Source organism: Lontra canadensis, unplaced genomic scaffold (assembly GCF_010015895.1).
Source record: "Lontra canadensis isolate GAN:19392208 unplaced genomic scaffold, GSC_riverotter_1.0 scaffold23, whole genome shotgun sequence".
Classification (NCBI taxonomy): Eukaryota; Metazoa; Chordata; class Mammalia; order Carnivora; family Mustelidae; genus Lontra; species Lontra canadensis.
In genome coordinates this window covers 6,027,685-6,054,420 of record NW_022631017.1, presented here as the reverse complement: position 1 = coordinate 6,054,420, position 26,736 = coordinate 6,027,685, and the positions used below count along the sequence as shown (strand labels likewise).

The 26,736-nt window shown below is 39.7% G+C and overlaps 1 protein-coding gene across 2 annotated transcripts in view; it reads left to right on the top strand.

Moving 5' to 3' along the window:
• The window catches only part of BICRAL (BRD4 interacting chromatin remodeling complex associated protein like), a 93,626-nt gene that overhangs the window by 25,862 nt on the left and 41,028 nt on the right, over positions 1-26,736 (top strand). The window contains exon 1 of one of the 2 annotated variants that reach the window (XM_032862156.1): positions 10,606-10,623. The exons of the other annotated variant lie outside the window; for it this stretch is intronic. The gene's annotated coding sequence lies outside the window, so the exon portion shown is untranslated. Of the gene's footprint in view, positions 1-10,605; positions 10,624-26,736 lie in introns of those variants that run through there. 2 annotated transcript variants of the gene reach the window in all.

Here is a 26,736-nt window from a genome sequence, read left to right as displayed (position 1 = left end):
GAGCCTGCTTCCCCACCCCCTCTCTCTGCCTGCCTCTCTGTCTACTTGTGATCTCTGTCAAATAAATAAATAAAATCTTAAAAAAAAAAAAACTTAAAAAAATTCATTTCTCAATAAACAATAGAACTGAAGAAACCTGGATGCCATTTTGAGAGATTAAAATCTTTGTGTTTGGCAAACACATTTGTTACATACAAAGTTAGAATTCACATCGAAGAAAGTTTTCTAGAGCAAATTTTAGTTTGTTTTTTTTTTAACTGGAAGTAACCAAAGAAGTAGAATACTAGATATTTTTTTTTATAGTGGAGAAATGTCTTAAAATTTCCATGTAGAGACTGTTACCCACACACCAAAAAATCAGATTTTTTTTTCCTCCTGATTACTGAGAGTAAAAGTTATTTTTGTGTGGTTTTGATTTGGAAGTACTTCTTCTAGGATTTAAAATAAAAATGAATGCTGCTATATTTAGATTGGTTTTAACTCTGGCATTTCCTAGAAGTGCAAAGAAATATATTTAGAAATAGGTCACTTTATTCTTCCAATTTGTATTCTGATTCTCTAGATCTGTGAGAATATCAGGATTGGAGAGATCCACAAGAGCCCAAATCCTTTTCTCTAGGTGTGATCACACTTAAAAGATGAGTATTTACAACTGGATATGTTTGGAGCTGCTTCTATCCATAGACCTCAAGATGGCTTTTTTTGTTTTCAAATTTTAAAGCTGTTTTACTTATCTGACTTTATACAGCATGTGATATCCTTACTATTTTTCTGTTACAGCATATATCATGTAGATAAAAGAATCTGAAAGTAAATGTCCAGAGAGAGTAATAAAAAGAGAAATAAAATTTGGGTAACCCTGCTGTTTGGAAAAAAAAAAGGGGTGGGGAGGACCTTCACATACCTAGGTATGTGAAGTTGATATTCTGCCACGTGAAACACCTAATGCATCCCAAAGAAAATTTGCTTATCTTTTTGATGGTATTTTCCAAGTACAAATATATTGCTATATATGCTTTTTTCATTCGCAAAGCCATGTTCAAGTTTTAGAGTTAAATTAGACATACAGTCAATTAAGAAATTACCATATGTCCTGCAGGAGTCTGTTTACAGAGCTCCCCACCAACCCTCACAGAGGGAATTGTGCAGGCCCTGCAGTCAAGTTAAGGAAAAGATCTGCAGCTAATGTTACAAAGTTGTCTCAAGGGGTTTTCAGAAACACACATGTTGTGTATGCAGCACAACAGGCACAATGTAGAGAGTAGGCTCAAGTGTTTGTGTAGGTGAATACTTCTGTTCTCTAAATAACTGTATAATATAAATTTAGATAAATTATTTTATAGAACAATTTTCTTCAATACAGTTAAATTCTCCCAGCCAGAGTTTCTGCTGTCATTAGATCAGAAAATGAATAAAACCTATTTGACATTAACTTTTTATTTTTGTCACATGTTACATAATTTCCCAACTCATAATTCTCATTTAAAGTATGTTCTGTGTTTCGTATTGCCTGTGAAAACATTACTTAAGCTTGACTCTCAAGAATGTCTTCAGGTTATAAGATGCTGTAAAAGTCACAAAGCACATATTTTCCTTTCAGAGCATGAAATGGATTTGTGTGAGAGTGTGTGTGTGTGTGTGTGTGTGTGTGTGTGCATGTGCGAATAAAATACATCCTTTTAAGATTAATTTAGAAGTATGTATTCTAGGGATGCCTGGGTGGCTCAGTCAGTTAAGCATCTGCCTTCAGCTAAGGTCATGATCCCAGGGTCCTGGGATCGACTCCCATATCTTGTTCCTTGCTCAGTAGAAAGCCTACTTCTCCCTCTGCCTGCTGTTCCCCTGCTTGTGCTCTCTCTCTGACATAGTAAATAAATAAAATCTTTTTTTAAAAAGTATATATTCTAAATTTTTCTTATACTGCTTTCTAGAATGCTTCTTTTCTAAATGGAATGTCAAAAATGAATCTTTTGAGGAAATATTACTCTATCTGCTCTGAAAGAAAAAGGCACTGCACTGATGTCATCATCAAATATTTGTTAAATGCTGATTTTGTACAGGGCACTTAGAGGTTACGGGAACACATAATCTAGCTAGGTGAATAGTAGGTGTGCACAGAAAAAGACACAATGGTATATGAGAAGTGCCAAGGGAGTGGTACGAGTGAGAGCAAAGGAGAGCCTTCAAAGTGTGTCGTGCTCCTGCATTCAGCGATGATTGAGCACCTAACCTGGGCCAGGTGCCGTTGTGGGCTCCCAGATCCCTCAGTGAACAAAAGACCAAGGCCCTTCTCTCATAGGAAGACAGACAGTAAACCCAGGTAAACACTGTAGTAAGTTACAGGAAAGAAAATAAATCAAGATAAGGAAAATGTAGAGTGCTGGGGAATGGGAAGGTGGTCATGGTCATGGATCCGCCATCTGAGCAGAGACTTGAAGTAAGGGACAAGCCTGGGGATATCCAAAGGAACCACATTCCAGGCAGAGAGCAGCCAGTGCAAAGGGCCTGAGACATGAGCATCCCAAGTGAGTTCAGGGCATGGCAAGTCAGCAAGGGATAGAATCAGAGTGGGGGGCAGAGAGGTTGGGGGGCCGAGAGAGTAGTTGTGTAGGGCATTGCGGGTATCCACAGTTGAGTGCAGGAAAGGACTTTGTTTTTTACAGTGAAGAAAGTGGGGATTCATTGGAGGGTGTGGGCTTATGTTTTATTTTTTTTTTTTAAGATTCATTTATTTTACAGAGAGATCGCGAACCAGCACGGGTTGGGGCATAAGGGGAGGGAGAGAGAGAAACCTTAATAGACTCCACACTGAGCATGGATCCTGATTCCATGACCCTGAGATCATGACCTGAGCCAAAACCAAGAGTCGGACACTTAATGGACTATGCTACTCAGGGCTTATGTTTTAAAGGTATTACTCAGGAGGTTGGGATGAGAATAGATTGTAGGGGGTAAAAGAATGAAAGCAGACCACATGGGATATGATGATGACTTGGATCAGGGAGATGGCAGTGGAGGGTGGTACGTGGTTAGATTCTGATCTGTTTTGGAAGTGCAGCCAAGGGGCTTTCTTGATGGATGTGGAGCAGAAGAGAATGAGCAGTCAAGGGTTACATATAGGAAATGGAATTTGAGCTGAAGCCTGGAGGAATTTGTTGACTACAAGAAGATGGCATAAGTAGAGGAAGTTAGGTGGGAAGGAACTAAATTAGGTGAGGAGTGTAAGAAAGGGGTAAGACAGTGAGGAAAGTTCTTTGATGGAGTGAGAAGTTTGTAAAAGAGAAAGGAAAGGGGGGGGAAAGGAAGGCTGGGAAGGGAATTTGGGATCAGTTTGTGAAATGCACTAAATGCAAAGTCCAAGTATATGAATTTTTCCCTTACATGTTAAAAAAATTACAGTTTTCAAACAAGGCATTGGTGCAACTTAAAAAGAAAGAAGCATTGTAGTTAATAATAGCTTCGGAACCAGACAGATTGGGGTTCCACCCCTCGCTCTTTTCCTTTCTGTGCTGTCTTTGAGTAAATTATATAACCTCCCTGAAGGAATGTGCCCAGTTTCTCCCTCTGGATTGAGAACTTACCATTCCAAGGAAGTTTGTAAGCATCAAATGAGATCATGCATATAAAGGTTTACATACTGCCTGACCCATGTGGGTCTCAGCTGTCACTGCTATTTAAAATTATTATTGCTATGAAAAGTAACATTAAAACAGTGTTTCATTAGACATGTCTGCTACCAGTGAATGAATGGCTCCTTTAGGAACTGAAGTGGACTTTTTGTCTAAAGTGAATTTCTGTCAGTATTTCCGTCCAAGACTGGGCATTGCCCCTTGAAATTCCTATTAGTTGTCCAGTAGTATATCAGAACAGCAGGGGATGTAATGCAGAATTTCCCCCCAAACATTTAGAGATCAAATCTAACAGATTGCCATCTTGATATTCCCAGTTTAGTACAGAAAAGCTTCTGAGAAATGTAGCAGCAGAAACCTAATGTCACTTTAAAACCCAGTTGCCCAAAATTAAGGTCCTGCTGAATGCTGTTCTGCAGAACACAGATTTAGAAAATGCTGGTAAAGTAAAAAAAAAAAAAAAAAAAAAGGCATATGGGTTTTGATTTCATTTACATATAAAAATATGCCTTAAATGTAAAAATGTACTAAAGAAGAAGACTGAAAGATCATGTTCCATGGTATCAGCTCAGGATGCCATAACAAAATACCAAAGGCTTATGGGTGGCCTAAACAACCGAAGTTTATTTTCTCACAGTTCTCAAGGCTGGGTAGTCCAATGTCTTCATCCCAGCCAATTTGGTTGCTGGGCAGGGCCCTTTTCCTCATTTGCAGACAGCTTTTTCTCCGTGTGTCTTCACCTGGGCTCTGATGTCCCTTCCTCTTATAAAAGCACCAGCCTTGGGGCGCCTGGGTTGCTCTGTCAATTAAGCATCCAATTCTTGATTTTGGCTCAGGTAATGATTTCAGGGTCCTGGCATCAAGCCCCAAGTCAGGTTCCACACTGTGTAGGGAGTCTGCTTAAGATTCTCTCTCTTGGGACACCTGGGTGGCTCAGTCAGTTAAGTATCTGCCTTCAGCTCAGGTCATGATTCCAGAGTCCTGGGATCAAGTCCCACATCTGGCTCCCTGCTCAGTGGGAAGTCTGCATCTCCCTCTGCCCCTCCCCCTGCTCATGCTCTCTGTCACTCAGCTCTCAAATGATTAAATAAAATCTTAAAAAAAATTCTCTCTCTTTCTCCCTCTGCCCCTCCACTGTGACCTCCTTTTCCTCCCTCTCTTAAAAAAAATACACACACACACACACCCTGTCTTCAAATCCAGTCATACTGGGGGTTAGGGTTTTGAACATGAGTTTTGGAAGGGACACAGTTCAGTCCATAGCAGTCACCTCTAGGCAGTGGAATCATAAGTGATTTTCATTTTCCTCTTTATACGCTTCTGTACTTTCCAAACTTTCTGTAGTTGTAGGGGTTGAGTGAAACTAGATTCTATTTCTAGATTCCATTTATATGAGGTACCTAGAGGAGTCAGATTCATAGGGACAGAAAGTACAGTGGTGGTTGCCAGGGGCTGGGGGGAGAGCGGAATGAAGAATTAATGTTGAATGTGTACAGGTTTTCCAGATGAAGACTTTTGAAGACAGCTGGTGGGACGGTTGCACAATGATGTAAATGTACTTAATACCACTGAACTGTACACTTAAAAATAGTTAAGGGGCACCTGAGTGGCTCAGTGGGTTAAAGCCTCTGCCTTTGGCTCAGGTCATGATCCCAGGGTCCTGGGATCGAGCCCGGAGTCGGGCTCTCTGCTCGGTGGGGAGCCGGCTTCCTCCTCTCTCTCTCTGCCTGCCTGTCTGCCTACTTGTGATCTCTGTCTGTCAAATAAATAAATAAAATCTTTAAAAAAAACAAATAGTTGAGATGGGGGTGGCTGGGTGGCTCAGTCAGTTAAACATCTGCCTTCGGCTCAGGTCATCAAGTCCCACATCGGGTTCCCTGCTCAGGGGGGAGCCTGCTTCTCCCTCTCCCTCTGCCCTGCCTCCCTCATCTGGCTTGCTCCATCTCTCTCTCAAATAAATAAAATCTTTTTATTTATTTGACAGAGAGATCACAAGTAGGCAGAGAGGCAGGCAGAGGGGGAGGGGGAAGCAGGCTCCTCGCTCGAGCAGAGAGCCCGAGGCGGGGCTCTATCCCAGGACCCTGAGAACATGACCTGAGCCAAAGGCAGAGGCTTAACCCAAATAAGTAAAATCTTAAAAAAATACTTAAGATGATAGATTTTATGGTATGTGTACTTTACATACACACACATGCAAATATTCCCAAGACCCTCCATCAGAAAAAAAAAAAAAAAAAAAAACTTCTAAAAAAAGATACACAGCTTTCAGAGTTAAACAAATGGTTAAGTACTAGTTCTGTGTGGGTCTAGAGGTTCTCAAACTTGAGTTCATATCAGAATTATGCAGATGGCTTGGTTAACACCCCTTGAGTTCCGGATCCCGTAGGTCTGGGATGGGCCTGAGAATGTGCTTTTTTAACAAGCCCCCAGGTGGTTGAGAACCACTGGATAAGAGCGAGTCTTCGTTCCTGGTTTATAAAAATGGTGATGTGAGTCAGAGGGGAGGCTTCTGTGAGAACATTCCAGAAGCTCTCAGCATCAGCTTTAGTTTCCTTCTAACAAATTGTTTGCTTGTTTTTATTTTCAAATAATTTAATTTTTGGATTTTTACCCCAGGGAATAATTATGGTCATTTTATACAAATAGAAAGAAATCACTCATTTTTATTTTACTTTATTTTTTAGTAAGCTTTACATGGGCTTGAATTCACGACCCCTAAGATCAGGAGTCACATGCTCTACCCACTGAGCCAGAAATAACTTGTTTTTACAAACATATATTACAGTGTTTAAATATGTGACAGGCATGTAACATTAACTTTGTTTCTTAGATTAGGATTATTTCAGTCCAATGGCTAGACTGAGGTTATCTGTTTAATGATTAACTCTTCTTATTTCAAACTAAATCTGCCCCTGTATGTCTGGCAGGCAGGTGAAGATAAGGTTTATGGCAACTCCCCTCCCACCGTTTCCTCCTGTAAAAAAACAAAAACAAACAAAAAAACACAAAAAATGACAAAACCTCTGAGAAACCCTGTAAATAATTGGGGTAAATATTACTCATAACACTTCAGCTGTTCTTTTTTTTAAATATTATTTATTTGACAGAAAAAGAAAGAGATCACAAGTAGGCAGAGATGCAGGCGGGGTGGGGGGGTGGGGGGGGGTGGGGAACAGGCTCCCCGCTGAGCAGAGAGCCCAGTGCAGGGCTCGATCCCAGGCCCTGAGATCGTGACCTAAGCCGAAGGCAGTGACTTAACCCACTGAGCCACCCAGGCGCCCATACTTCAGCTGTTCTTAATTCTTAAAGATTTCCACTTTGTGGCTATCTGTAAGAGCTTACAAAGGGAAAATGACCCCCCAAGCCAAGGTTGTACCTACACTAGATTCTGTAAACATCTCTAGACATGGACTGTCCAATATGGTGCCCACTAGCCATGTATGACCAGTAGCACTTGAAATGTGACTAGCACCAGTTGTGATAAGCTCTAGTGTAAAGTCCACACTGGAGTTTTAAAGACTTTGTATGAAAAAAAAAAAAAAGATGTAAACTACCTCATTAGTTTTATACTAATTACGTATTGGAATGATTAAATAAATATTAAAGTATGTTTATATTAATATTTTTTTTAATTTTTAAAAAATATTTTAGTTATTTATTTGACAGAGACAAAGTGAGAGAGGGAACACAAGCAGGGGGAGTGGGAGAGGGAGAAACTGGCTTCCTGCCGAGTAGAGAGCCCAGTGCGAATTTCTATTCCAGGACCTTGGAATCATGACCTGAGCTAAAGGCAGACGCTTAACTGACTGAGCCACCCAGGTGCCCCTATATTTTTTTTTTTTTTAAGATTTTATTTATTTATTTGACAGACAGAGATCACAAGTAGGCAGAGAGGCAGGCAGAGAGAGAGGAAGGGAAGCAGGCTCCCTGTTGAGCAGAGAGCCCGATGCGGGACTCGATCCCAGGACCCTGAGATCATGACCTGAGCCGAAGGCAGCGGCTTAACCCACTGAGCCACCCAGGCGCCCCAGGTGCCCCTATATTAATCTTTTTCATTTAGTACAAAATATTGCTGGGTATTCTGGACTAAATAAAATATATTAAAATTAATTACACTTTAAAAGTTTCGGCTACTAGGAAATTTTAAATCTGACTATGTGGCTCTCACTGACTCATTTCTATTGGACAGCTGAGCTACTCTAGACCTTCCGGGAGTTAAGAAGTATTGAGGGTGGAGTTGGGGGTGAGAGGAGGGCTCTGGCAAAGTCAACGTGTGAAACATTGGGTTTTAACAAGCAAGAGGTCTAATAAGCATTATGAATTACCAAGAAATATATATAATATGTAGCATTTTCCAAACTCATTCCATTATGGACCCCTGCCATCCTTTTTTGTTTAAAAAACTTCTTTACCTGCAGTTCTACAAGGAAAAGACTATAAAATGCTACTCTCAGCCCATGTTCCCAAAAGCTCCTTTCTACAGGCCAGTGGCAATATAGTTCTTGTTACTCACGTATACCTTTTTATAGTGATCAATTTAAGATAATATGCTTCACTTTTCTCAGCAAAAATACCATATAACTAGTTGATTTAAAATTGTAAAATTTTAACTGGTGGAATACTGAGGTTTTTGCTGTGGGAGAAAATGTTTTAAGATTCTCAATTGCTATCTTTTGGGATGGAAAACTTTTCTAGAAATCGAACCTTCCAAAAATCATGGTATTTCCACCCACAGCGATGGGAAGCAGCACAAGCTTGGGAATTAGAGATTTGAGTTCAAACTTCTGTCTTGCTACTTGCAAACTCTGCAGTGTTGGGCAAGCATCTTACATTCTCTGTAAAAATTAGGGTAATAGTGCATACCTGCCAGGATTGTGTTGTAAGGGTTAGAACTGAACTGCTTGGCAGAGGGAAGGTACTTAGTAAATGTTAGCTATTACAGTTTTTTAAAAGATTTTATTTGAGAGAGCGAGTGAGCAAAAGAGAGCACACGTCGGGATGGAGCAGAGGGAAAAGCAGACTCCCCACTTAGTAGGGAGCCTGACATGGGACTCGATCCTAGGACTCTGGGATCATGACCTAAGCCAAAGGTAGATGTTTAACTGACTGAGCCAATCAGGCGCCCTTGCTATTAAAATTTTTATTACCTCATGTGCCATGGTATGTCAATTACTAGTAAAAGGGGCTTAGTATTACTATAAATATCCATACTAGTATATGTTTATTTTCATGTATACTGTTAATGCTTTCTGTAGTGTGGAAAGTTATCTCAGATGCAGGTCTTATCTTTTTAATAAGATTATCAACTACTTGAGAGCTGGGACATTATTATATTTGCTTAGCCCTCCAGGACAAGGCTTACCTAATAAATAATCATTGACTCCAGTTCTCATTATCATTAGTATGATAAATTATAGTGGTACTGCTTAATATGTCATGCTATATTAATGTGCTTTCTTGAAGAAAAATTATTGGGATGTTAAGAGAACCATTAGCAGAAGTTGCAAGCTATCATAAGTTTAAGAAAAAGCTAAATAGGGGTGCCTGGGTGGCTCAGTGGGTTAAAGCCTCTACCTTCGGCTCAGGTCATGATCCCAGGGTCCTGGGATCGAGCCCCGCATCGGGCTCTCTGCTCAGCAGGGAGTCTGCTTCCCTTCCTCTCTCTGCCTGCCTCTCTGCCTACCTGTGATCTCTGTCAAATAAATAAATAAAATCTTTAAAAAAAAAAAAAAAGAAAAAGCTAAATAATGACAAACCTTCATAGAGAAATCCTTTTACTCAGTAAGGCAAAATCTAAGAATTTAAATATTTAGAGAGGGAAATAGGGTGTTTTTTAGGCAAAACTGTGAAGATGTAATAAAGCAAGAAAAAGTTATTCTAATTTGTGCAAAAGAATGATACTGAATAATGGTGAAAACAGAACTACGGTTCTGTCCTATCCTTTTTTATTGAAGTATAAGGGACAATGTAGCATTAGTTCAAGTGTACAACACAGTGATTCAACAACTCTGTTCATGTTCATCTCAAGTGTAGCTGCCATTCATCACCAGCCAACAATACTGCAGTACCACTGACTATATTCCTGATGCTGCCCCTTTTACTTCCATGACTTATTCCAAAATCCGGAAGCCTGTATCTCCCACTTTCCTTATCCCATCATCCCCTGGACTCACGTCCCTCTGACACCCACCAGTTTGTTCTCTGTATCTATGGGTCAGTTGCTGGGTTTTTGTTTTTTCGTTTGCTTTTTTAGATCCATATGTAAATGAAATCATATGATCCTTTTCTTTGTCTGGACTTCACTTAGCCTACTACCTTCTAGGCTCATCCATGTTGTCATAAATGGCAAGATCTCAGTAATACTGTTATGTGTGCATGCATGTGTGTGTGTGTGTGTGTATCACATCATCATTCATCTAGCAGTGAGCATTTAGGTTGCTTCTATATCTTGCTTATTGCAGATAATGCTGCAATAAACATAGGTGTGTTTTCATTTTCTTTGGGTAAATACCCAGTAGGGGAATTACTGGGTTGTATGGTATTTCTGTTTTTACTTTTTCTTTTTTAAGGTTATTTATTTATTCATTTATACTTATTTGACAGACAGAGATCACAAGTAGGCAGAGAGACAGGCGGGGGGAGGGGGAAGCAGGCTCCCCGCTGAGCAGAGAGCCCGATGCGGGGCTCGATCCCAGGACCTGAGATCATGACTGAGCTGAATGAAGGCAGAGGCTTTATCCCGCTGAGCCACCCAGGCACCCCTCTATTTTTACTTTTTTGAGTAACCTCTGTACTTTTTTCTGTGGTTGTACCAGTTCAATTCCCACAAACAGCTCATGAGAGTTCCCTTTTCCCCACCTCGCCAACACTTGTTATTTTTTGTCTGTTTTTATAAATAGCCATTCTGGCTCGTGTAAAGTGATATCTCATCGTGATTATGATTTGCATTTGCCTGATGATCAGTGATGTTGAGGATCTTTTCATGTGTCTGTTGGTAAGCTGTATGTCTTCTTTGGAAAAAGAAAAATGTCTATTCGGATGGGTCTGTCCTATTTTAAATGACCCAGAAGTGGTATAAGATAGCGTCAAACTATCTCTTTCCTAAGGAAGAAGGTTGTATTGTAGGCACAGATGTCTCAGAAGATGGAACTGGGTTCTAAATCATTAAGACAGTTTCTCCTAACATCATTCAGTTCTGGCACATGTGACTGCCACCTTGAGAATGATGTGGTTTTCAGTAAATAATAATGATAAAAGAATAATTATTATTATTTTGTTATTTAAGGACAATTATTAAAATTATTATTATTATTAATCAGAGTGAGTTGTCCTTAAAAATAAATCCAGCGGGGACTCCTGGGTGGCTCAGTGGGTTAAAGGCTCTGACTTCGGCTCAGGTCATGATCTCAGGGTTGTGGGATAAGCCCCACATTGGGCTCTCTGCTTAGCGGGGAGCCTGCTTACCCCTCTCTCTCTGCCTGCCTCTCTGCCTACTTGTGATCTCTGTCAAATAAATAAATAAAATCTTTTTAAAAAATTCTATCAATCAGTCAATCAATCAATCTAGCCTTTTATTCTTAGACCACTGGAGGCTGTCTATAAGTTACTTGACTCCCTTATTTAGGGGTTCAGTAATCTATAGCTGGATAGCCTAGAAGTGAGTATAGAAAAAGTATTAATTCAGGGGCTCCTGAATGGCTCAGTTGGTTGAGCGTCTGCCTTCCGCTCAGGTTGTGATCCCAGGGTCCTGGGATGGAGCCCTGCATGGGATTCCCTGTTCAACGGGGAGCTTGCTTCTCCGAACTCTCCCTCTGCCGCTCCCCCTGCTTGTGTGCTCCTGCTCTCTCTCTGTGTCAAATAAGTAAAATCCTTTAAAAAAAAAAAGAAAAAGAAAAAGTTTAATTCAGATGTCATTCATTTCCAAGCACTCATATAAAAACTAGAAAAGTACATGATTTATTTATGTACATGTCTTCCACTTTGGATGTTTGGGAGAATGAAGGTGTGAATTTTGAGTAAGCTTTCCAGAAGATTGTCACATATTTATCAGATGAAATTTGCCTTTGTGTCTCACTCTGGTGCAAGGTTGAGAATTTTGATGAGCTTTTCCACTGCAGTCTTGGGCTTTTTAAGTTGTAAAATGTATTTCTATCGCTCTCCACTGAGCGTACAAAAAATTAGCTTTACTTGACCTTTCTTACTCAGGGAATTTTTTGATAACTTTGGCAATACTGAGGAGTGTCCTTTCTGCACTGTTAAATTGACAGCTTGCTGGTACCCCCCTGTGTATCAGGCAGTGCCTTCAGCATCTTTGCATTGCAAAAATTATATCAAACAGTGTTTGGGAATGACCACTTTGTGCTTAGCAAGTATAAAAATAGCTTGTGGATTACATGCAGATGTTTAGAATCCCACTGTCTCTTATTGGATTGAGTTTATTCACTTCTCATGGTAAACGACTGTCCTGGGCCTTAGTAGTGTGGAAGGGCTCTGTGGACTGACCCTTAACAGGTCTGGGGATAGAATTTGAGGGAGGGTGGACCATGAACTTGGATATGAAAAAAATTGCTTGTTATTTTCTCTAGACTCCAGTTGAAATTTATCATTTCCTTAATCTGTGAATGAAGGCCACAAACTGTGGTATTAACAGTGCCTGGGAATTTGTTACTAGTAGAAATATCTTTTTAATCCCCTTACATTTGCAAACATCTGGAAAGATTACTGTCTTCTAAATGATAGTAGTTATTAGACTCACCACTAAATCTTGTATACTAACACATTGACAAAGAATCACTTATACAACCATATCACAGTTTTTAAATATATATGTATTTTTTAATAAATGCATTTTTAAAAATCCTACATGTATTATGCACCTCGAAATATTACTCTGCAAAGAACCCATAGGCTTCACCAGAGAGCCAAAAGGCACACAAAGTTTCAAGAACCCTCCCCCTTCCTTGGAGAGATTTCTTCCCACAGCTAGATCTGATACCTGTCGGTAGTTGTGAGGTAAACTGCCTCAGCTTCTCTGATCCCGTCGCTTACTGAGGTTAACTTTAACTAATGAGCTGTGGGTCTTTCATCTCACTTCAGTGAGCATCTGTCTTAAACTTGCCAGCTTGGAGGATGCTTTTCTGGGGGTGGGGAAAAAGGTTTTTTGATCATGGATCTACAGATAGTTATGGTCTTTGGGGGGACAGTAAGAATATTCATAAATGCTTTATTTTTTATTTTATTTAAAATTTATTTTCATAACAAAGTTTTCCATTTTAGCCATTTTAAGCACAGTTCTGTGCCATTAAGTACATTCACAATGTTGTGCAACCATTACCACCATCCTTCTCCAGAATTTTCTCATCTTCTCCAACTGAAACTCTCTTCCTTACAGTCTTTTGATAGAAGTAAGTATAAATATAAATTCTCTTCACATGGCATTTCTTAGGGTTTAGAAAAGATTCTACACTAGATAGATGTTTATATGTCTCTTAAATGGAATATAGAAAGGTGAGATTAATTCAGCTTCTTTAAAATTTTTGTAGAAACTAAAGTCTTGTTTGGAATAATATACTGCAGGTATATTTATTCATATTCTTTCTTATACTGGTTTTCTAAAAGATTGTATTTATTTGAGAGAGAGAGAGTGAGAGAGAGCATGAGAGGGCGAAAGGGCAGAGGGAGAAGTAGACTCCCCACTAACCAGGGAACCCAATGAGAGACTCAATTCTCCAGGACTCCAGAATCATGACCTGAGCCAAAGGCAGTCGGTTAAACAACTGAGCCACCCAGGAGCCTCTCTTACATCTTTTTTTTTTTTTTTTTTTTTTTTTAGTATTTCTTCATTTGGGGTTTTTTAAATTATTTTTTAAAATTAGGCTCCGTACCCAACATGGGGCTTAATCTCAGGATCCTGAGTTGGTAGAGTCACATGCTCTACCAACTGAGCCAGCCAAGTGCCCCTTAAATCATTTTTACTTAAAAAATGTTTCTCTTATTCTCTTCTCCTTAATTGCTTTTGTGCACATATCTTCCTTGTGAATCCACTTTTACAAGAGGGGACCCTAGACATCTCTTGTTTAGTAACATCATTGACTTCATAAAATGGAATTTTGTTTGTTAATAGTGGTAGTTGTTTTTATAGTGCTTGTTTTTCTTGGAACATACCATAAAACCGAAATATTTTGAATGTTACTCATTGAGAGAGAGCAATGAAAGTCAAGAGTTTGCATAATAAGTTTAACCAGATTGCTAAATACTTTTTGTAAATTGTAAATATTTTTTGCTTATAACTACTGCCATTTAAAAATCTCTCTTTTTTTAAGATTTTATTTATTTGACAGAGAGAGAGATCACAAGTAGGCAGAGAAGCAGGCAGAGGGGGAGAAGGAAGCAGGCTCCCCACCAAGCAGAGAGCCCGGATGTGGGCTAAATATCAGGACCCTGAGATCATAACCCGAGCCAAAGGCAGAGACTTAACCCACTGAGCCACCCTGCCGCCCCTCAAAATATCTTTTAAAAACAGTTCCATACATAGGGACAATAATACTTACAAACTACACTGACAGATAGCAATAGTGTCCTATTATATTTGAGGAAGTATAGAGAAAGATTCATTAGTTTTTATTTTAATAGCTTAATTGTTACCACACTGTATTTTAGTAAATTCTTAACTGCAGGATGAGAAGGCAGACAGCAGTCCCTTTTACTCTTTGTTGTGACTTGTACTGTATAATAATACCCATTGTTATCAAAAGTAGAAAAAAGTCACATTTGTAGGGTTTTTGCTTTTACTTCATTTAAAATGTTCTCTGCAAGAAATCCCATTTCCCTAATAAGGAAGAACTCAAATGACTTAGATACATTTCCATTTCATTTAATAAAACATATCATATTTTTCTGAATAAAACTGAAGTCAGGAAAAAATATCAGCACAGTTTCTGTTTACTATTCAGGTATTTTGTTTTTATGAGAGGATGCAAGTATGACTTGCTTTTGGTGCTTCTAGTTTTTAATTCCTATTCCTGAAAGTTTTGCTAATGTGTTTTTGGTTGATAGATGTTCATCTTTACGGGTGATAAATTTCAACATTGGCATTGCTTCCTCTTGCTAGTTAGCTTGTCATTGGAGCTGAGTCCCTAAATGACTGTTTTTAGTGGAAGAACGTAATAAATATAGCAGTTGGTTAAAACAGAAACTCACCTTTTATTTGGAAGTAAAATACAAGAATTCTTTAACTGAAGCAGTAGTGTAACAAAAGAGAACTGACTCATCTTTTTAATACGTATTATTCTCTGTACTGACGTACTGTGATTTATCACAAAGATAGTTTCAATTGCATTTTACTTAATATTTAATAGCAGTCAGGATAGCAGCAGATCTTTGTATCATGTCTCAATCATTTCCTATATATTGTTTTCCATAGTCATTAAAATGTCAGTCACTCTTAAAACATGGTAAATTGGTGTGCCTGGGTGGCTCAGTGGGTTGGGCCTCTGCCTTTGGCTCAGGTCATGATCTCAGGGTCCTGGGATCGAACCCCACATGGGGCTCTCTGCTCAGCGGGGAGTTTGCTTCCCCCTCTATTTCTGCCTGCCTCTCCACCTACTTGTGATCTCTGTCTGTCAAATAAATAAATAAAATCTTAAACACACACACACACAGTAAATTATCAAAACGTTTTTGGCAGGGCATCTGTTTTTTTCCTATAATATAGAGTTGGTTTTCTTTGCTGTGAAGTCCAACATTGGTGCCTCAAAAAGCCATACGTGGCTATTCCAGAGATTCTTCGACTTAACACTTTTACTTCTAAGTCTTTTAATGAATGCAACTATTATTAATATAATAAATTACTGTGCTAAAGACTTGAGAACTCCAAGGCTTTATTTTGCATTTATGTTTAGTACATAAATCCTTGTTTGAGGAGGGTTTATTTAATAACAAATAGATTATAATGGAGCATACACAATCTTTTGCCCATGAATCTTAGAAAGTGACACTTCCTTATGCCTCAGGGATGGAATTATCCGATCTGGAGCAGAGATGGAGAGTCGGTTGACTTCTCACAGCTTTTTCTACACAGCAAGAATGCCCGGCTAGATACATAAGGGCCCAGTATAAGCCAGCAGATCCTGGGCGATGGATCCGCAGCCCTGCATCCCAAATCCTGTGCGTTATGATGTGGAAAAGTGCTCGTGTGTAGCCTAGCTGCATGGGAAACTAAATAATAAGGAACTGACATCACACCTAGAAAAGTTCGATCAAAATCTTAGTAAAGTATTTCAGTAGAGTAAAAGACATTTACTAGGCACATTTACATTAGGCGTTGCACTAAACTCTAATAATACAAAAATGGAAAGAAACTGCCCCAACTTTCATGGAACTTACAACTTAACGAGTGAGTGGATCAGAAAACAAAGGTTTGTCATACACCTGTCAGGTGCTAGTAACACGTGAGACATGCTCTAGGGATACAAATGAGTGAACAATTAATTTTGCTTGGTGATTTTAAAAAAATAGAGGCAGTGTAATTTTACTCAAAGCCTTAAAAAATAAACAGGCATCATCGGCCAACACTTGGAGGTGAGTGGGAAGGTCTTCTTGTCTTCTCAAAAATATAGGTGCAAAGCCAAAGAATTTCAAAAGTGATGTAGTAAGTTTAAGGGATATCAAATGGTCAAGATGGCCAAGAGCCAAGGGGTGGGTAGAGGTTCAGAATGAAGCCGGAGCCTATCGTAAAGAACCAATATTTCCAGTTGACTGATGTCAAAAAACCATGCAGTGTGAAAGTTGCTCAGCTTATTTACATTTGAATACGTTGCTCTTCAGTATTCTCAAAGCCCTCTAGACTCTTTTTACTTAAATTTGGGCTGTGCTTTGGATGAGAGCAAAAGATAGGCATAATGAAGATAATCAAAGAGAGCAATGACTGATCAGTGTCTAAAGACGTGGTCATTGCTTTTAGAATTCTCGCTAAAGACTCCTAAAGACCGCCCAGGGTTGTCAGAGAAGATTCACAGAGGTAGATTCAAGCTAAATTTTGAATAATGGATGGGATATGAATAGATATGGGAAAGGAAGAAGAGCATTTCAGGTAAGAAGATTGTCTCCTGGGGGCAGGCGAGTGGCAGTTTGGCTAGAATAGTGTAGGGGGATAGTGGGAAATGACTTCGCCCCATTGTGCATCCTAGGCTTACATAGAATTATTTTCCACTTAGATTGTTTTTGCATAAGAACAACCTGGTGTCCAAAATAAGCATCCTTTCTTGGAAAACTGAAGTAGGTTTCAGGGAAAAGGGAATGAGCACACTTTCCCTGGTGTGCCTGATCTTGTTGGAGGTTTTGCCATCTTGTGGCCAACATGCTGGAAAGGTAATAGATTCATATTAGAAAAATGTTTCCTGACAACAATGAGCTATCACCTTGTACCTGTTAGAGTGGCTATCACAAAAAGACAAGGGGTGCCTGGCTGGCTCAGTCAGTAGAGCATGTGACTCTTGATCTCGGGGTTGTGATTTCGAGCCCTATGTTGGGTGTAGAGATTACTAAAAAATAAAATCTTAAAAAAAAAAAAAAGATAGATGTTGGCGTAGATGTGGACAAAAGGGAACCCTAGCGCACTTTGCTGGAAACGTAAATTGGTGCAGCCAATATGGAAAACAGTATGGAGGATGCTCAAGAAATTATAAATAGAGCCACTGTATGATTCAGCAGTCCCACTTCTAGTTATATATCTGAAGGAAATGCAATCACTGTCGCAAAGAGATACCTGCATCCCCCCCTGTTCACTGCAGCATCATTCACAATAGTCAAGACATAGAAACAATCTAAGTGTCTGTCAATGGATTAAAAAAATTGTTTTACACACACACATGCGCGCGCGCGCGCACACACACACACACACACACACACATACATGCAATGGAATATTATTCAACCATGAGAAAGAAACCCTGCCATTTGTGACAGCATGGATGAACACTGAGGCCGTAAGCATAAACCCAAGTGAGAAAAGTCAGACAAAGATCAACAAATACTGTATGGTCTCACTTATAGGCAGAATCTAAAAGAATCAAACTTGCAGAAACATAGTCGACTGACTGGTGGTTGCCAGAGGCTGGGGGCTGGGAAATGGGGAGATGTTGGTCAAAGTTCTGGGGACATAATGCATAACGTGGTGACCATAGTGTATTATATACTTGAAATTTGTTAAGACAGTAGATTTTGAATATTCTCTCCACATAAAAAAAAATTGGTAACTATGTGAGGGGATGGAGGTGTTAAATAACCTTATTGTAATCATTTCACAATATACACATATATCAAAATCATCACACTGTATACCTTAAACTTACACTTTTATCTCAGTGAAGCTGGGGGTAAGAAAGAAATTTTTTTAAATGTTCCTTGAGCTCCTGTTACGGGCCCGGTGCTCTTCTGAGTGCTGCGTTTCCTCAGTGAAGCTGGCGGAGCTGACTTTCGAATGTAACTAAGTAAATGCAGTCAAGATAGGAAGGAAGAAATGAAATTATTTGATGGCAAGGAGCGGAAAGAGTGATACTCAAGGTGGTCTAGAGTAACACGCTCCCAAATAAGATTTCACCTATGACATTGTCCTTCGGTCAAATTACCAAAACACTGAACCTATCCCCTGAGTTTGAAGAGTAAGGAGCCTCAATTTGTGTCTCTGAGCTGACCTGACACCATTGTTTGCAGGTCCCACCTGACTGTCAGTTGGGAACAAGTTCCCCAGTTTGCTTGAAGTTTGCCAGAGTAGGTGTTATAATACAAGGGAAAGAGTGACCAACTCAGGTGGTCACAGAGAAAACCCCATAGTAACCCCAGATTCCTGATGAATCTTCTGGAGGGGGCTGGGGGAATGGGATTCCATGTTTGATTTGTTAGTTGGGTTTTTGTTTTGGTTTTTTGATGTACTATATTTCCTTTTAGGCACTTTTCTTTGTATGTATTTTTTAAAATATTAATTCCAGTGGAGTTAACATGTGGTGTTATATTAGTTTTAGTGTACCAGGATTCCATGTTTTTAATAACCAACTTTATATTATTTTGAATATATCCTAGACATCATAGTCGTTCATTCATACCTATTTCAGTATGGATCTCTAAAAGATAATGCATTTTTTTAAATATAACCCCCAGTTTCATTATTACATCTTAAAAAAATCTTAATAGATTTTGTATATGTTCTAGAATATATTTATAAGTCCTATCAGGAATTATGAAATTTCAATGTTGATTGTCTCTAGAAAAACTGTAAATTTGTCAGGGTTAGTCTAGAATTATGTGAGTTTTTAATTATGCAGGGTCTTTGGGAAAACAATCCTTGCATAAAACGCAGCTGTGCTATATTCAAAGCGTGGATATTTATTCACTGTTTCTTATACTTATTTATGTGCTATTTGCTGGGAGTATACAAATGAGTATGACAAGATCCCTGCTTCTGAGGGTAGCGCTGTAATACAGTCTGTATTTGTATAATACCAACTGGTGATTTCTAGATGATAATCTATTAATAGCATTTAAATTTGAAGTCAGTCTGGTCTGTCAGTCCACTGTAATTGAGCCGTAACTTAACACTCCAAGCTCTGAGCTCCGCAGCACGCAGTGTGAGTTGAGGGTGGCGCCCTTGCTGGCGCCCTTGCTGCCGGGGCTTGTCACTTGCAGAGTTGGTTCCTTTTGAACCACCCCCCCCTCCCCCCAACCCCGCTCTGAATCTAGATGCAGCAAAGACTTTTGGGACTCAGCCAGTACTCTCTTTTGATGCCCTCCTTTGTTTAGACCTGGGACCCCCCAGCCTGGCACACAATTGACAGCTAAGATTGAAAGAAGATGGAGAAGAGAGGCCTGGAAAGATTTCCCCCAGGACCATCTCTGCATCAGTCAGACAGTGTATGCACATGTCTTCTGTCTATAGATTTCTAGTGGATATTAAGATTCTGGGAGGTCTTTAGCAAGCATGCTAAGCACCATTTTTATGAGCCCTGTAGTTTTTCAGTGTGTATATTTCTGGCCAATTTTAGAATCTGTTCATTTCTCAAACTTGAGAACTCAGACTACCCGAGATTATTTTCTCAGACCCCAGTTTGAGAAACACTGGTTTGTATGGTTAATGATTCTATAGTCAGTAAACTTAAGGTTATTGTCGCTGTGTTGCAATTTTTCTTAAAGAAGTTTGATATTTTTTGCAGTTTCTCTTAAAGAAGTTAGATTTTTGCAATTTCTCTTAAAGAAGTTTGATATTTCTCTTAAAGAAGTTTGTTTGATATTTATTTGTGAGAGACGGACCGAGATAGAGCAAAAATGGGGATAAGCAGGCTCGCCGCTGAGCAGGGAGCCTGACATGGGCTGATCCCAAGACCTTGGGATCATGACCTGAGCTGAAGGCAGACCCTTAACTGACTGAACCACCCAGGTGTCCCAAAAGTTTGATACGTTTGTCAAACTATTTTTTTTTAAAAGATTTTTATTTATTTATTTGACAGAGATCACAAATAGGCAGAGAGGCAGGCAGGGAGAGAGAGGAGGAAGCAGGCTCCCCACGGAGCAGAGAGCCTGATGTGGGTCTCGATCCCAGGACTTTGAGATCATGACCTGAGCTGAAGGCAGAGGCTTTAACCCACTGAGCCACCCAGGTGCCCTGTCAAACTATTTTTATCACTATTCTGTCACTTGCTGAAATAATCATTAATGCACTTGGCATCTATGGGTCCTTTCATTTTCAGATTGAACACTGGTGATGATCATTCTTTCACAGCACACAGCAAACCATTGCATTCTGGGAGTTGGATAAACTTTTCTGGGGGTTTTCAAACTTTTTTATCCTAGTTGAATAAGAATTGAGTTGCTCAGGTGAAGGGGAGAAGTAAGAGTATCAGAGTGCCTCTACCACCAATTTAGGCCTTCAAGAAAGCTCCTGGACACCTTGGAGAATCCTAGGTCTCCAGGGAACAAAATTTAACAAATCATAGCAATGGCTATTAACTTCATTTGGGGATGGAAAGATGCTCCCTGAGAGACTGGAGCTTGTTGGTAATCACACAGTAGTCATTGTCAGATATCTAAAACAAGTCCTTGGACTTCCAAATTCAGTGTTCTCCCCCACGTGTCCCCAGCCTCTGTAAGCCTTGCCAGACTTGGCCCTGATGCCTTGAAGTTGGCCCCTCTTCTCCCCATGGTATAGCACATTGTGTAGCCAGCTAGATTGCTTATTATGTGAGGTTTATTTCTGCCGTACTTTATTCTAAGTAGGAACTAAAGCAGCTTTCAAGCCTTCAAATTCTGTATTGCATGAGTTGAAGCAAGGCCCAGTATCTCCTATTAATGATCATCTTTTCTGATGGAAGAATTTTCTAATTCTCAAGTTTTTCCTCTAATAATATTTCTTAGTCTTTTCTACCTTCTCTTCGTTGCTGCTAGAAGTCTATAGCCGGTGACAAAATGTAAGACGTTCTTTGTTGAATAATAACTGAAAAACTCAGAGCCCATCATGTTAAGTTTGACTGCTTCTTCTGATTGCAAATGGGTAAAATTGTGAAAATACCATCGTGGTTTCTTTTCCTAGTAAAATGTTCTATTATTTCACCCCAAAAAAAGAGAAAAAAAAAAAAAAAAAAAAAACCCAGGGGCTTTACCTAAAGAAGCTTGAAAACCCCTGCCAAAAATTCTTAGCACTTTTCACCTTCCTTACATTATAATAAACTATTGAATGTCTCCCTTCCAGAAGAAAGTGAGTAACTTAAAGTCAGGAACCATGCCAGAAGGTTTCACACTGTCTTGCAATTTTAAAATTTAAGAGCCCATTACAATTACAGTAGAGCAAAAGAACTAAGGTGAGAATACTTTATATCTTAGTTGACAGTTACTTGCCCTGGTAACTGGCTATTCTATGGCATAGCTCTTTGATCATGACACTCTCAGAAAATCATTCGCTAAAACACGATAATTTACTTTTCAGCATTGCTTTTGCGGTCCTACAAAAATATTAAGTGTGTTTACATTTATTATTAAATTTTATGTCACGCTTATTTGACATTCTCAGCCTTAATATTCTGTACCTGGCACAGAGTAGGGGCTAAATGTTTACTAAATGAGTAATGAATACTGTTTTCATCCACTGACCAACTTTAATAAAGATTGGAATTAAAGAAATAGCTTTCCTCTCTCCCTAAGCTATTCTTCAGGGTAGAAAACAAAAGGAGGTATGGGATATAACTGTACTCTGTAGTTCCCCCCCCTTTCAGTATACTCTGATCTTATAATTCATGCCAATTAACTCATGTAAACTGCTATTACCGCCTAAAGTGCTTTTTTTCCAAAACCTTAAATATGACTGTAGAGCCAAGATGAAGGAATGGGGACTGGATTTACCTTCCTGCATTAAAAAAAAAAAAAGATTAAAAATAGGATAAAACATATTAAACAGTGGCTTTGAGACATGGAAATCAGGAAGCATGGACAGGAACTCCTGAGAAATGGCAAATGGATGAGATGAGCCCTATTTATAATACTGTCTGGGGAGAGTTGCCAGACCACAGCATAGGGGATGGGATGCTAGATGGAGTCTGATCATCTTCCAGGGTTGAGCTGATGTGGTTGGTAGGTGAAAATGGCTAAAACACATGGCAGAATACCGGAGAGGAGAGCGCTGCCCAGAGAGAAAACCCCTGAGTCCTTAGCTGATGACTGGTCAGTACATGGGGTGTGGGGGAGAGACCCAACTCCTGGGAGAGAACCACCCAAAAGGATTAAAGGGAACAACACTCAGAGCACAATTTTTATGAGGCCTCGAGTTTTTCAGTGTGTATATTTCCAGATGACTCAAGAATCTGTTAATTTTTCTCAAACCTGGGAACTCAGAACACCCAAAATTATATTCTCAGACCTGAGTTTGAGAAACATTGCTTTGTATGGTTAATGATTCTAGGGTCAATAAACCTAAGGTTATCATCACTCTGTTGGAATTTATCTTAAAGAAGTTTTGTTTTGTTTTGTTTTGTTTTGTTTTGTTTTTTAAGGACTTCACCAGTTTATTTGAGAGAGAAGGGACGAGAGGGGGGTCGGGGAAGGACAGAGCCAGAGGGAGAAGCAGACTATCCACTGAGCAGGGAGCAGGGAGGCCCATGTGGGGCTTGGCAGCCCAGGACCCCAAGACCACAGTCCAAGCCAAAGGCGGACACCCAGCCGACTGAGCTACCCAGGCATCCCTTAAAGAAGTTTGATTTGTTTATCAAATAGTATTTAACCAGGGCTGAAAATGGTTTGTGTTCCTACCTGTGAGAGTGCAAAAATCCTTGTAATTCCTGAGACATCAAGTGACGTCCTCAACAAGTGAAGAGTATTGCCTCAGGATAGGGCAGAATTCCCCTAAAGATTGACAAAACTTGAAAGCAAGCCTCAAGAGGATCAGATGATTTATAAGTAACTTAATTGAGGCACCTGGGTGGCTCAGTGGGTTAAGCATCCAACTCTTGGTTTCGGCTCAGGTCATGATCTCAGGGTCATGGTATCGAGCCCCACGTCAGGCTCTGCACTGGGTGCGGAGTCGGCTTGGGATTCTCTCTCTCCTACTCCCTCTGCCCCTCCCCCCACTCTCTCTCTAAAATAAATACATAAATCTTTAAAAAAAAGAAATTGTGTCCTAGACAAAATTATAAAGCATCCATAGGGATACAGAAATATCCAGTACTCAATAATATAAAATTAACAATGTCTGGCATCCAATAAAAATTTATCAGGTATGCAAAGCAGCAGGGAAATACCACCAGTAATGAAGAGAAAAAAAATCAATAAAACAGACCCAAACATGATATAAATGATAGAATTGGTGGAGAAGGATATTAAAAATTTATTGCTATTTTTCTTAAGTTCAAGAAGGTAAAGATTGAACATACTGTAGTATACACACTCTTCTGTACCTTTTTCCTTTTTTTAACTTTAGTTTTATTTTTTTAAAGGTTTTTTTGTGTGTGTGTTTTGTTTTGTTTTGTTTTGAGAGAGAGAACACAAATGGGGAGGAGACACAGAGGGAGAGGGAGCAGCAGCCTCTCCACTGAGCAGGGAGCCAAATGTGGCACTTGATCCTAGGACCCTGGCATTATGACCTAAGGGGAAGGCAGACTCTTAACCGACTGAGCCACCCAGGCACTCCTATACCTTTTTGCTTTGACCATGTATCTTTTGAAGTCAGTTTGTATAAAGCTTCTCCATTGTTTTTAATGGCTAGGTAGTATTCCACTATGTGTGTAAACCAAACTGATTTAATGTAAGTCTCTCATTAAGGACATCTGGGTTTTTTTCTTAATATTTTAAATCACGTTACAATTTATATACCACAAAATTCACCCTTTTAAAGTGTACAGTTCAGTGATTTAATCCCAGAATATTTTCATTATCCCCAAAAAGAAACCCTGTACCCATGACATCTAGGTTTTTTACAGTCTTTCGCTAAAAGCAGTAGTGCTGCCCTAGATACTCTCATACACATATGTTTTCATACATGTGCAAGAGTATCTGAAGGACAAGTACCTGGAAATATTCACTAAGTAGAGTGATTTGTGCACCTAAAATTTTGAAAGATACTGCTAAATTGGCCTCTCCAGAGGTTATGGAGTTTACACTCTTGATAGCAAGGTATAAAAGTTCCCATTTCCCCACTTATAGATCGGCATAGTCCAAAAAACCTGTTTATCTTTGCCAGTCTGATAAATACTAAGATCTCACTGAAATTTTAAATTCCTATTTCTCTTATTCAAAGTGAGGTTGATTCTTTTTATATGTTTAAGGGCTGCTTTCCTTTTTTTTTTTTTTTTTTTTTAAGATTTTATTTATTTATTTGACAGACAGAGGTCACAAGTAGGCAGAGAGGCAGGCAGGGAGAGAGGAGGAAGCAGGCTCCCCAATGCAGGGCTCGATCCCAGGACCCTGAAATCATGACCTGAGCCCGAGGCAGAGGCTTTAACCCACTGAACCACCCAGGCGCCCCAGGGCTGCTTTCCTTTTTTAATGAACTGACTGTTCATACCCTTTGATTTTCTGCAGGGTAACTATTTTTCTTGGTTATAGGAGCTCTTTATGTATTTAGGAAGAAATGCCCTTTGTGATATGAATTGGGAGTATTGGATTTTTTTAGTAAAGTACAGATCCACCATCTTTTCTCCATACAGCTAACATCTTTCCCCCACTGATTTAAAAATTTAAAAACTGATTAAAAATGTCACTTTTATGCTGTGTCCTCTTGATTAGAAGCTATTATTCAAAGTGTTGACTTGCATAAGGACAATTTTAATAGCTTCAATTTTTTTTTAGGAGTGGTAATCAGAGGGCACCAGGGTGACTCAGTTGGTTAAGCGTCCAATTCTTGATCTTGGCTCAGGTCTTGATCTCAGAGTCATGAGTTCACGCCCCATGGTGGGCATAGAGCCTACTTAAAAAAAAAAAAAAAAAGAGGAGTGGTAATCAGGTGTCTGGGGTAGTGATTTCTGACCTCTTGTGATGCCTGTCAGGATTCTGTAAGAACTACAGTCTCCTTCCTGCTGACAAATCCTCCTGTTGTGAGCTGCTGTTACTGAGTGTGTGCTGGGCTAAGTAGTAGTTTTTAACCATTGATCTAGAGGTTTTCCCTAAGAGGGAGCCTCCTCTTTCCCATGTTATAAACTTCACTTGTGGCCAGAGGCCATTTAGTGATTCCAGGGTTGTTACTTTCAGGAGAGAAGAGTCAGCAAGGAAAGGGAGAACCTTTCCAAAGAGAACTAAACTCTTCATTTTTTTTTTTTTTAATTTCATTTATTTATTTGAGAGGTAGAGAGAGACAGTGAAAGAGAGAGAGATGAGAGGAGAGAGGTCAGCAGGAGAAGCAGACTTCCTGCTGAGCAGGGGGCCCGATGTGGGACTCGATCCCAGGACTCCAGGATCATGACCTGAGCTGAAGGCAGTTGCTTAACCAACTGAGCCACCCAGGCGCCCCTAAACTCTTCATTTTTGAAGTCAGTTTCTGATCCTCAGGTTGTCTTCCCACTTCCGAATTGTTAATTTCTACACCTCTCCTTTGGGGAATTAACTTTGGTGGACCGTGTGTCCTCCTGGGGAAAAGACCTGCTGGGTTAGGTGGAGGATGATTGTGTTTTGGCCTTACATAGAGCTGGGGACATAGGAATGGGAGTCATCTCTTTGAAACTGTTTAAAGTCAGAAAAGAGTATGGCCCTTTAAAAAGTAGAATTCCCAGGGTACCCCTGACTATAAAGGCTCCTGGAATTCTACCCAAAGGGGGTTAGAGTCAGAGGCCTGTCTGGTAGGACATATGCCACTGACTGGGACAGATATCCCCGGGGAGCGTTCTGTCAACCTTTTTAGCAGTCCGTTGGGTTTGATAGGGGAGGGTCCACAATGGCTGTTTATTTCATCCAGTATTATAAAATTGATCTCTTGTGCTACTCAGGAGTAGCTTGTTACTTCGAACATCGGCCAATGTTTTCTGGGCTTGAAAGTCCCAGTGGAGGTGACGCCTTGGTAGAGGTGACTGGTGCTGACTTCCTTTCTCAACGAGTTAACCCTTGGGTGTCTCCTCTGCTAGAGGAACTCGTACAGATATAAAATAGAGAGGGAAGCAGGGATAGTTGGGAAAGGTGGTTTGGGTACAGGCTAGTTTTCACTTACAGTGTTTTCCTAAGTTTGTTCCAGAAACTGTTAAACACTATAAAAAATAATTTACAAAGGATATAGTGGAACTCCATTTAAAAAGTCATATCAAAGTAAAGAAATAATATCCACTTTATAGGCTTAATGATATGTCAAAATTGCCCAATTTATTCCATGTGATTGTGGTATCTGGGAGACAAGCTTGTGGCACAGTAATGAGCTGTGGCTGATGTAGTTCTGCCATACTCAGTATCAGGATTTAAGAGAAGCCCTTCCTGCAGATTTCCATGTATCTATTTAATGATAAGTTTCCTTGCTTTTCCTTCCTGTGACATTTTCACTCCTCAGAAGTATGGTCATGCTAGCATGTTCCTTTGTAACTCCTGAGTCCTCAAAGCGGATTTCACCTGGCCTGCTTTCACAGCTTTAGCCTGCAGGTTACCCTTGGATCAGCTT